The sequence below is a fragment of the Pipistrellus hanaki genome (assembly GCF_964339955.1).
Source record: "Pipistrellus hanaki genome assembly, chromosome: 4".
Lineage (NCBI taxonomy): Eukaryota > Metazoa > Chordata > Mammalia > Chiroptera > Vespertilionidae > Pipistrellus > Pipistrellus hanaki.
Window position 1 is genome coordinate 77,771,429 of NC_140506.1, and position 10,516 is coordinate 77,781,944.

General features: G+C 43.0%; 1 protein-coding gene across 4 annotated transcripts in view; it reads right to left on the reverse strand.

The window, feature by feature from the left end:
* RABGEF1 (RAB guanine nucleotide exchange factor 1) overlaps positions 1-10,516 on the reverse strand; it is a 50,400-nt gene extending 39,884 nt beyond the window's left edge. For 2 of the 4 annotated variants that reach the window (XM_084880708.1, XM_084880706.1), the window contains exon 1: positions 10,407-10,516. The gene's annotated coding sequence lies outside the window, so the exon portion shown is untranslated. Of the gene's footprint in view, positions 1-9,755; positions 9,913-10,406 lie in introns of those variants that run through there. The other 2 variants (XM_084880709.1, XM_084880707.1) reach the window with 2 other exon arrangements.

The window sequence follows — 10,516 nt, forward strand, 5'->3', positions numbered from 1 at the left end:
AAAGAACTCATAAACAAAAGGAAGATAAATAAAAAAATGGGCAAAGGACCTAAATAGACAATTTTCGAAAGTGGACATATAGAAGGCCAAGAGACATGTGAAAAAACTTTAGGCCCGATGCACGGAATTCATGCAAGAAAAGGCCTTCCTCCCCCTGGCTGCTGGCACCAGCTTCCCTCTGCCACCTGAGACCTGGGCTTCCCTCCAGCACCCAAGACCTGGGCTTCCCTCTGGCCACTGGCAGGTACCTGGAACCCAGGCTTCCTTCATAACCCCGGCTTCATCCAGAAAGTTGTCCGGAAGGAGGTCTGGTCTCATTAGCATATTACCCTTTTATTATTATAGATGCTCAAAGTCACTAATCATCCGAGAGATGCAAATCAAAATGACAATGAGATACCATCTCACACCTGTCAGAATGGCTATCATCATCAAATCAACAAATGACAAGTGCTGGCAAGGATGTGGAGAAAAAGAGACCTTGTACACTGCTGGTGGGAATGCAGACTGGTGCAGCCACTGTGGAGAACAGTATGGAGTTTCCTCAAAAAGCTAAAAATGAAACTCCTATTTGACCCAGTAATCCCACTTCTAAGAATACTAGAGGCCCAGTGCACCCTCTCCAATCTGGGACTCCTCGGGGAATGTCTGACTGCCAGTTTGTGCCCGCACTCTTAACCGATGTCAGCTCCATTGTTGTTTCTTTCTTTTCATGCTTACATCCATTGGAATTAGTAGGTATTCAAAGTGTGTATACATTTTGGGGGGACACCCTGTATATCTCTAGTCAGCGGTGAAAGGAACCAATGGAAGATTTGGAACCCCCAGACAGGGAACCCCGCTCACTCCCCACGTCTCCCCACTTCACGTTCCACCTTCGCGGGCAGCGGGAGAATCAATGTTTTCTCTCGTTAACTCGGAAAAGCACGTCCTGTCACCGCTGCCCAGCAGGAGTCCGCTAGGCTCCAAGCCAGTGAGGCTCAGTCAGGGCAGCCTTCGCTCATGGGTGCCGGCACCCAAAGTGCTCATTCCTCCTCTGTAGTTGCCCGATTATCCCACCATTTCACTTTGAGGACGGAACTCAACTCCTCTGGGTTCCTGATCTTGAACGCTGACCAAAGGCACCTCAGCGAGGGCCACCCGCACCCACCAGGTGTGTCTGTCCACACCTGCTCCCGCCTCAGCACCTGCACTAGGCCCACGGAGGTGATCTTGTCGCTGCACTGGCCTCCGCGAGAACAGGGCGTCACCACTCTGCCCTCTCACTGTCATCTCACAGGCGCCCACCCCCAGTACCCAGAACACCCAGACACTCTCCAAAGGAGAGTGAGTGTGCCAGAGGGAATGTGCACATGTCCTGTGAAGGACGTAGGCATGCTGGGGTTGATGGAAGTATGGTGGAGGAGCGGGGTGAGGGGGGAACTTGCGTGCACCATGGTCCTAGATTGTTTGCAGGCACGCATGGATGACAATGCACTGGAAGACGTTCATATGCCCTGGGGGAGGTGGGGATGGGATGCATGCACTGGAGGGGCGCGGCCAGGAGGATATCAATCTGGCCCTGCACGGTGGCTGTCCCTGTGACCAAGGAAGCCAAGCCCCGAGCACACACGCACTCCCAGCAGCTTGGCTTTCTCGGTCACTGGGGTAACGGAGGAAGCCAAGCACCCCCCTGCCATCTTTGTTATGTCAATTTGCATATTCCCTCCTTATTGGCTGTGGGCACTGCCATGTTTGTTGTGAAGTGACAGTCAATTTGCATATTCTTATTTTATTAGATATCCCAAGAAATCAGAAAGAATATATGTACCCCTATGTCTCCCCCTCTCCTTGTCTCTGAAATCAATAAAAATATATTTTAAAAAGTACTGCAAGCCCTAGCCGGATTAGTTCAGTGGATAATGTCAGCCCTTTGACTGAAGAGTCCTGGGTTCAATTCCGGTCAAGGGCATGTACCTTGATTGCAGGCTCAATTCCCAGTAGGGGTTGTGCTGGAGGCAGCTGATAGATGTTTCTCTCTCATCAATGTTTCTAACTCTCTAGCCCTCTCCCTTCCTCTATGTAAAAATTAATAAAACATATATAAAAAAAATACTGCGAACTTAGCAACAAAACTGGCAAATCACTATACAACAAACTGAGCCAAATGCTAACATAATATACAAAAAAAATTTAATATTAGAGAAAGGAGGAGAGGGAAGAATTTTCAATAAACCGTGTTGGAATAACTTGGCCAGTAATCTGGTAGCCCCCAAATTAATTACAGGTACTTTAAAGAGTTAAAATTTTTAAAGACAAATGAAAAAAAAAAAAAAAAACACAAAAAACTAAAATCAAATATTTATGCAACTTTTTAAATTGATTTCAGAGAGGAAGGGAGAGGGAGAGGGAGAGAAACGTCAATGGTGAGAATCATTGATTGGCCGCCTCCTGCAAGCCCCGCACTTGGATCGAGCCTGCAACTCGAGCATGTGCAACCAATTGCTGTTTCTCTCTCACACCTATGTTTCTCTCTCTCTCTCAAGTAGGATAAAAAAAATTTTTAAAAAAGACAAGTATTTCAAATCTGTACCCAAGTTTCACCAACTTTCATATCATTTAATACATTGCAAATGAATGCGAACCTCATGCAGAATATCAATGGCAAAGTTCCAATTTTAAATATAACAAAACAAAGTATCCAAACATTAGCCTGTCCAAATAATTCCAAATGATAATGAAACCCTCGGATAGAATGTAGAGTTTATTAACTGCTGGAATGAGCTGAACCAGCAGAGCAGCATTCTTAAGGAATGAGGTCTAGACAACAATTTTCTATTGTTCTAAATCAAACCTTTGCCTTCAAGTTAAGTGAAATTATAACTCTAATCTGAGCATGCCATACTTCAGGCTAATAACTCAAAATTGCATGCAAAATAACCTGACTGCATTAGTGTCAACCATGTGCTACCCTTCTTGCACAGAAGCACTGCCAATCCCCCACCTGGTCTATTTATTCAATAATTTTATGACCAAAAATTATCTTCTGACTCCACTTAAAGTAACAACAAACTGCAATATATAGTGGTTTCAACAATTAATTTTTTTTCCAGTTACATCTTAGTTTCAGCTTTGCTACAGCCATTTCATCCTTAGCCAATTGCTGTGGCTGGACAAAGTGAAACACATCACTCTGAGATAGGAAAAACAAAAAGCAATAGCCTGGGTTGAACATATATTTATTCAGATTTGTTAGATAGCTCAAATAAATATTTGCAATATGTTTTAGGTTTTTGAAAGATGCCTTGTGTTTAACAAAATTTTAATCCAATTAAACTGCAGAAACTTTCAAAGGCTGCTAACACCATCCCATGTTGTCGGTTGAATTGTCTCTCCCCACAAAAATAGATTGAACCTGAACACTGTGAATGTGGCCTGATTTGGATATAGGATCTTTGCAGACATAATTAGTTAAAATGAGGTTATATTAGATTAGGGTGGGCCCTAATCAAACTGTAACTCCTGGTTCATAGGTCGACGACACTCAACCACTGAGCCATGCTGGCTGAGTGAGAAACATTGGTATGAGAGACACATTGATCGGTTGCCAATCACATGCCCTCCCCCACACCAGGGCCAGGGATTGAGTCTGCAACCAAGGGACATACCCTTGACCAGAACTGAACCTGGGACCCTTCATTCCATGGGCAATCCATTCACTGAGCCAAACCGGCTAGGACATGTTTTCATAAATTTTTAATTTGCATCTTCTTATAATATCCTATTCAAAACTTTGGTCACTAGCCCAAATTTTTTTTTCCAGGAACACATTTAAGAAACAATGTCAAAAGCTCTATGGAAATGCAATTAAGGAATTGCTATGTTACATAACTATATTTAGTCAAGGAGAGTTTCACACATTGTTTACTGATTAAGGATAAGGGTGATCTCTGTAATATTTCAAAATAAAATAATCTGGAATTACCTGAAATAGTCTCATATAAAAACATACAATAAATAATGGTTTACTTATCTGTACAACTCTAATGCAACAGAATTCCTAATAAAACACAGAATGAGATTTAAGAACACAGCCCAGCTGGCGTGACTCAGTGGTTGAGCTTCAACCTATGAACCAGGTGGTCACAGTTCGATTCCTGTCAGAGCACTTACTCCGGATTCAGGGCGGACAGTAGGGGGCGGACAGAAGGCAACGATCAATGATTCTCTCTCTTCATTGATGTTTCTCTCTCTCCCTCCCTTCCTGTCCGACATCAATATATATTTATAACAAACACATACATCTAGCAATGTCACTACAAAAAAATAACCTAAATTCATACCAAATCATAGCAGTGAGATCACCAGCTAAAATTTTACTCTAATATGTAAATTCAAACCTCTTTTTCCAGAACGGTGCACTATCATTGTGGTTTTCCTAATCTCATGGATGCCTGGAAGGTGTATTTTTTTCTTTATCTTCACAAACCATGGCCAAATGCCCTGAACTTGTAGCTCTCAGCCCATTTTCTGGATGGGAAGATCCAGAACCGTTCGAGGCCCTTTTGTAATGGTGGGTTCTGACACTTGCCAATGTGTTTACTTCTATTTACTATATGGGCCCAGCCCCATCTTGTAGGCCCAGGCTAGTCCACCTCAGGTAGTGAAGTCATAGATAGGCACAGACCATTTTGTCAGTCCCACTGCCCGAGTTTAACCCTTTGCACTCCGAACCATTCTGGGCATTGGCTACCAGCTACTCGACGCTACTTTGCGGCGGAGTGCGTTGAAATAACTCAATTCCCCGTAATCACTAATAAACTGCAATGTCCCCAGAGAGGGGACAGCGGAGTGCAAAGGGTTAATATCATCTCTTGTATTACCTTAAACAAATTACTGCTATGAGTCACATTTGTTTATATTTTTCTTTTCGGAAGGAAGGAGGGGAAAGGAACAAGATAATTCGAATAAAGAGTTTATTATTAGCACGGTGTTGGGCTCATGCTAGCACGGGATAAATTTGAACTATTATTACTGAAAAGAGTAATTTCTTAGCTGGTGTAAAATACAGTTATATTAACCTACTGGACACTCGATCTACGATGAACGGATCTGTTTCCTTCTTGAAAATAAATTATATGCCAGGACTTTTCAAGTCAATGCTGTCTGTGCCAGAGCTACCACCCCAAGCCTACTTCCAGAAATGAATCTTGGGTCTGTTGTATGGAATTTCCCTCAGCCCATCTCTGTGTGGAGGTTAAGTGATTTTCATTTCAATATGTGTCTTTGTCAGACTCCTCCATTTTCATACCGTCCCCTCCCCCATGATAAAGCATGCCTGCTAAAAATATGGCTCTGTGATTAACCAACAGCATAAAACATAGATGTATTAAAAAAACAAAAACAAAAAAAAAACAAAAAAAAAAACCTGGTCAGGAAGCACAAACTCTAACCCCCTTGCTGATAAATTCTTAACAAAAGCTCCATTGAGAGAAACAAGATATTTATGGAAGGTAACCTGAGGAATGTTTGATCCTTATCTACTTATCTAGATAATCTAAAATAGGTTCTTAAATTAAATCAGTCTAGATATGTAAGTACTCAGATCACATTATTTTGTCAGCACTGAAACTGCTTTTACTGAATAGTTTTGAGATTATGTCATCAACCTATACAAGGAGACATGAGGAATTTTACTAAAAAACAAAGTAATAAAAAAAATTCTAATTAAAAAATAGAATGTAGTTGAAATTCTCAACAGGAGCCTTTGGGAATGCTAAGGAAGAAATTATTGTTTTCTCTCTTGTGGTCACTGAACCATAACTGATTACGCAGGGTTAGGCAAAAGTAGGTTTACAATTGTTCGTATGAAAAATAATAGTATGTAGCAATACACGAATAAACTGTTTTGCATACTCACAATTGTAAACCTATTTTTTTAAAATATATTTTATTGATTTTTTACAGAGAGGAAGGGGGAGAGATAGAGAGCTAGAAATGTCGATGAGAGAGAAACATCGACCAGCTGCCTCTTGCACACCCCCTACTGGGGATGTGCCTGCAACCAACGCACATGCCCCTCACAGGAATCGAACCCGGGACCTCCCAGTCAGCAGACAGACGCTCTACCACTGAGCCAAACCGGTTTTGGCTGTAAACCTATTTTTGCTCCACCCTGTATTTCTCTCTGAACTGGCTACTAAAAATCAGAATTAAATTTGTGATCCTCTAACAAATACAGGTTCAGGCCATATAGTTTGTGTTCAGATCTTATTCCTGTTTCCATCTTAAGTTTTCTCCCTTAGTCCTGAATTCATCACCCCTGATTATTGTATGTTACCAACAATATGTTGTATGTATCTTTGTAAGTCATTATGAGTCCATTCTGGAACAAGATGGGAGATAAGTAAATATGCTCCTCTTAAAAAACAATAAAATATTCTCTTCCATTAGCAAGCATTGTATAAATTCAATTTCTAAAGGCATTACCTTTTTTGTGCTCCAAAAGAAAAGAAAAAATGTTTTTGCAAATATTATATCTAAAATTAGGAAATTCTAACAAGGGAGGAAATACAAAAATAAAACACTTTCATTATGTATTTTTAACTTTGGGGCACACAGAAAATTATAAATATATCCCTGTGTAAAAATCCCCCAAAGTAATTTTTTTTACTTTAAAATATAGACCAAATTGCCCAGCCAGCGTGGCTCAGCGGTTGAGCATCGACCTATGAACTGGGAGGTCACAGTTCAATTCCTAGTCAAGGCACATGCCCGGATTCCATGCTTAATCATTGGTGTTTCTCTCTCTCTCTCTCTCTTGCAACAGTAAAATATACACACACACACACACACACACACACACACACACACATATATATATATATATATATATTTTTTTTTTTTTTAAGAGCAAGCAAATACAGACCAAATCCCCACAAATGTAATGACAAAATTTATTCTGAATGGGAACTGACTAGACTTGCTTCAGAAATGATTCACAAATTTTTTTTTAATAACTCTTGAGTTGCCCTGTGCCTAGCATAAAGGATGCTGCCAACCATTCCTTAATGTGAGACAGCACAGAATTTAGAGGCCTAAAGGCTCTGGCTAAGAGCCTGCTTCAGAGATGTCAGCAATCTGTTTGCTGTCATTTAAAGAAAATAAACAGCTTAAGACTCTCTTAATGTGGCCCTGGCTGGTGTGGCTCAGTGAGAAAGCAATGGCCTCAAAGAATCATGGGTTCAAATTCGGGGTCAAGGGCACATACCTGGGTTGCAGGTTCCTTCCCTGTTCCCAGTCAGGGCATGCGGAGGCAATCAATTGATGTATCTCTCTCACATGGATGTTTCTCTCTTTCTCCCCACCGCCCCTCTCTTTTTCTTCCCCTTCCTCTCTTCCACTCTCTCTAAAAATCAATAGGAAATATAAACTCAGGTGAGAATCAACAACAAAAAGACTTTCTTAGTGTGTAAAAATTTACCCATTCATGAACTCATACTTGTCATTCTGATAACTTCTGACTTCACATATGTATCTAATTAGTTAATTATAATTACAGTTCTTCGGCTACCAGAAACATGAAAAAATGTTATATACAATAAAAATTAAAGTATTTATTCTGAATGGGAACTGACTAGACTTGCTAGTCAACAATTTTCTACCCCAACAGCAACTTTCATCAAAAACAGGAATCTCACCCTGACCGGTTTGGCCCAGTGGATAGAGCGCCAGCCTGTGGACTGAAAGGTCCCAGGTTCAATTCCGGTCAAGGGCATGTACCTTGGTTGCGGGCACCCCAGTAGGTGTGTAGGAGGCAGCTGATTAATGTTTCTCTCTCACCGATGTTTCTAACTATCCCTCTTTCTTCCTCTCTAAAAGTCAATAAAAATATATTTTAAAAAACAAACAAACAAACAAACAAACAGGAATCTCATTGAGTAATCTGAAAGCAGCACCATAAATGCAGCTTTTCCTGAAAGCATTTTAGCCTTACCCAAATATCAAACAGATTAAATGAGTTACATAATATTAAGTAGGATAAAAATAAGGCAATTGTTGTTTATCCTGTTTTTTTCAACAATAGTCTAGCTTATATCAAAATATTTCAGTCATATGAAACAACAAGTCTCTATAATGCTTTATGAAAGAAATGAGCATTAATAAGACTTTCAAAATGTTTGATCTCTATTGTGAAACTTATTTTTAGTGTGATGACTTTATGTATGTGTTAAGAAGCCACTTAATAGCATTTCTGTTCTGAGTCACAGAATAGACAGGTGTTATTATTACACAGGTATTGCCTACCTTTTAGGAATGGGTAAGCTCTGCCAGAGATGTTTCCTTTGCAACCAATAAAAGACACATGCCAAAAATTAAACTCACACTGCCAAGACTGAAATGCTATGTCTCTAGCCAAAGACTGACACAGTAAATCAAATAGGGTCTTAGTTCTTCTGTATGTAGATATTAAAGTAAGTTAAGTACTAGAAGAAACTTTTTTTAAAAAATAAAGTTTCAACTGAATTTTTTTTTCCAATGAAAAATATCAGAAAGCAGTGAATTCTCATCAAGTTAGCAGGTAGTCATGTAGCATTTGTGAATGCCCAACTTGGATTAGAATGCTAAGAGGTAAAAGCAGAATTCCTGTTTAAAGAAATTTAAAAATTAGCAGGGACAGTCACTCATATAAAAAGAAACAACTATTAAATAAATATACAAATGCAAGCATTTAATGAGCAGAAAAGACAGCACATAAGCAAACACTATTGGGCACAATCCTCATCAACCATATAGCAGCCTATGTGTTAAGATCTACATAAAACTCCTTTTTAACCTCACTATAATCCTCCCTAAATCCCTTCCCTGGTTCTGTTATCATCAGATAAAAGACCCCGTTCCAGCATCTCTATCCCTATCTGCCCCGCACTTTTTGACTTTTCAAAGATCACCTCCAGGTAGTTATTGGCCTCTTCTCCATTAGTTGCTCCACCCCCACATCCCCACCTACCCCTAAAATTCCCACACCACTTTGTCAGTCTCAATGTGACTCACTCTTCATGGTACTCCGGAAAGGTATTCCCTGTCCTTCACCCTCCACATCTGCAGTCTCTCAGGATGAGGGGGGCCACTTAGGGTGCTCTATCTTAACTCACACTACTTACCACCTTGTATGCAAAGTATCTTTTCTCTCTCTCTCTCTCTCTCTCTCTTTCCTCTCTTCCCCCTCCTCCCTCCCTCCTAAACTGGCTAAGTTCTAGAGAGAAGAAACGTGATTGCTTCCAAGGTCAGTAAAAAATCCTGAACACTTCTCATTATTCGATATAAGAACCAGTAACTTAAGTGAACGTTATACAACCAGATCTTGTACCTCTGCAAGCTTTCTTGATACAACTATTTTAATTAATAGACTTTAAGTAGTTTTAGGTTTACAGAAAAGCAGCACAATTAGTTTTCATCTCAAAATCCTAAACAACTCTTCAGCTCAAAAAAAAAAAAAAAAAAAAAAAAAAAAGGAAGGAAGGAAGGAAGGAAAGAAAGAAGCGGGGGGAAAGGGAAGGAAAGAAGAAAGAAAATAGTCACTACTTCCCAGGTGATGCTGTAAACACGTACTGGCAAATTCCCACATTTACTGCCTAGGAGCCCACCGCCGCCCACTGACACATTCCCCAGCCGCCGGCTGAGACACCACCCCGCGGTCTATGACCTACACCCTAAAGCGGCCGGTCCCGCCCTCCCTCCCTCCCTCTCTACTAAACTTCCGTGATGGGCATCACCTCTGCTCCGCTCCCAGACGGCTTGGAAGCAGGGACTCCTGCTCCTGACCCGGGGTCCCTGGCCGCCGGGCCACAGTTAGGACCCGTCTTCAAGTCCCCGCGCCCCGAGCGCCAGCCCCTCCCCGCTCCTGGACGGGTCCCTCCCCGAGAACGCCGCGGCCCGGGAGCCCGGCGCCCGGCCAAGGCCAGCCCGCCTGCGAGGCGGGGCCGAGCTCTCCATCCAGAAAAGTGCCCCAGGGTCCCGGGACAGGACCCGGCGGGCCGCCACGACAGGTGTCCCTTCGGGCTCCGCCGCCTGGACAGTGCGGAGGGCGCCGGCCGGAGGGGAGCCATCCCGCCGGGGAAGACCGGGGGCAGGAGGCGGCCAGGAAATAAGCGTCTGCCCGGCGGAGCGGGGTTGGTTGGGCCGCGGAGAACTTGGAGACCAGAGCCTGACACGGATAGACTGAGCACCGAGAAGATTGCGAAGGGGGACGGGCCAGGGGCCCCGGGTTGGGACGGACGAGGACAGGAGGCTCCGAACCGGCCCCGGCCGAGCGGACCGCACGGACGGGCAAACGACGCCGCGGCTCCAGCCCGGACGGCGCGCCGCCCCGCTGCCCGGCGCTGGGAGCAGCGCTGTCCTCGGCCCCCCTCCCGTCAGCTCCGTACCTCGTCTGCGGATCCCCCGGCGTCGAGACCGCCGCTCTCCCCGCGTCGATCGAGTAGGTCCCGGCCCCGCCAGTCCACAACCCGCCCTCACACCGGCCCACCCTCCTGCA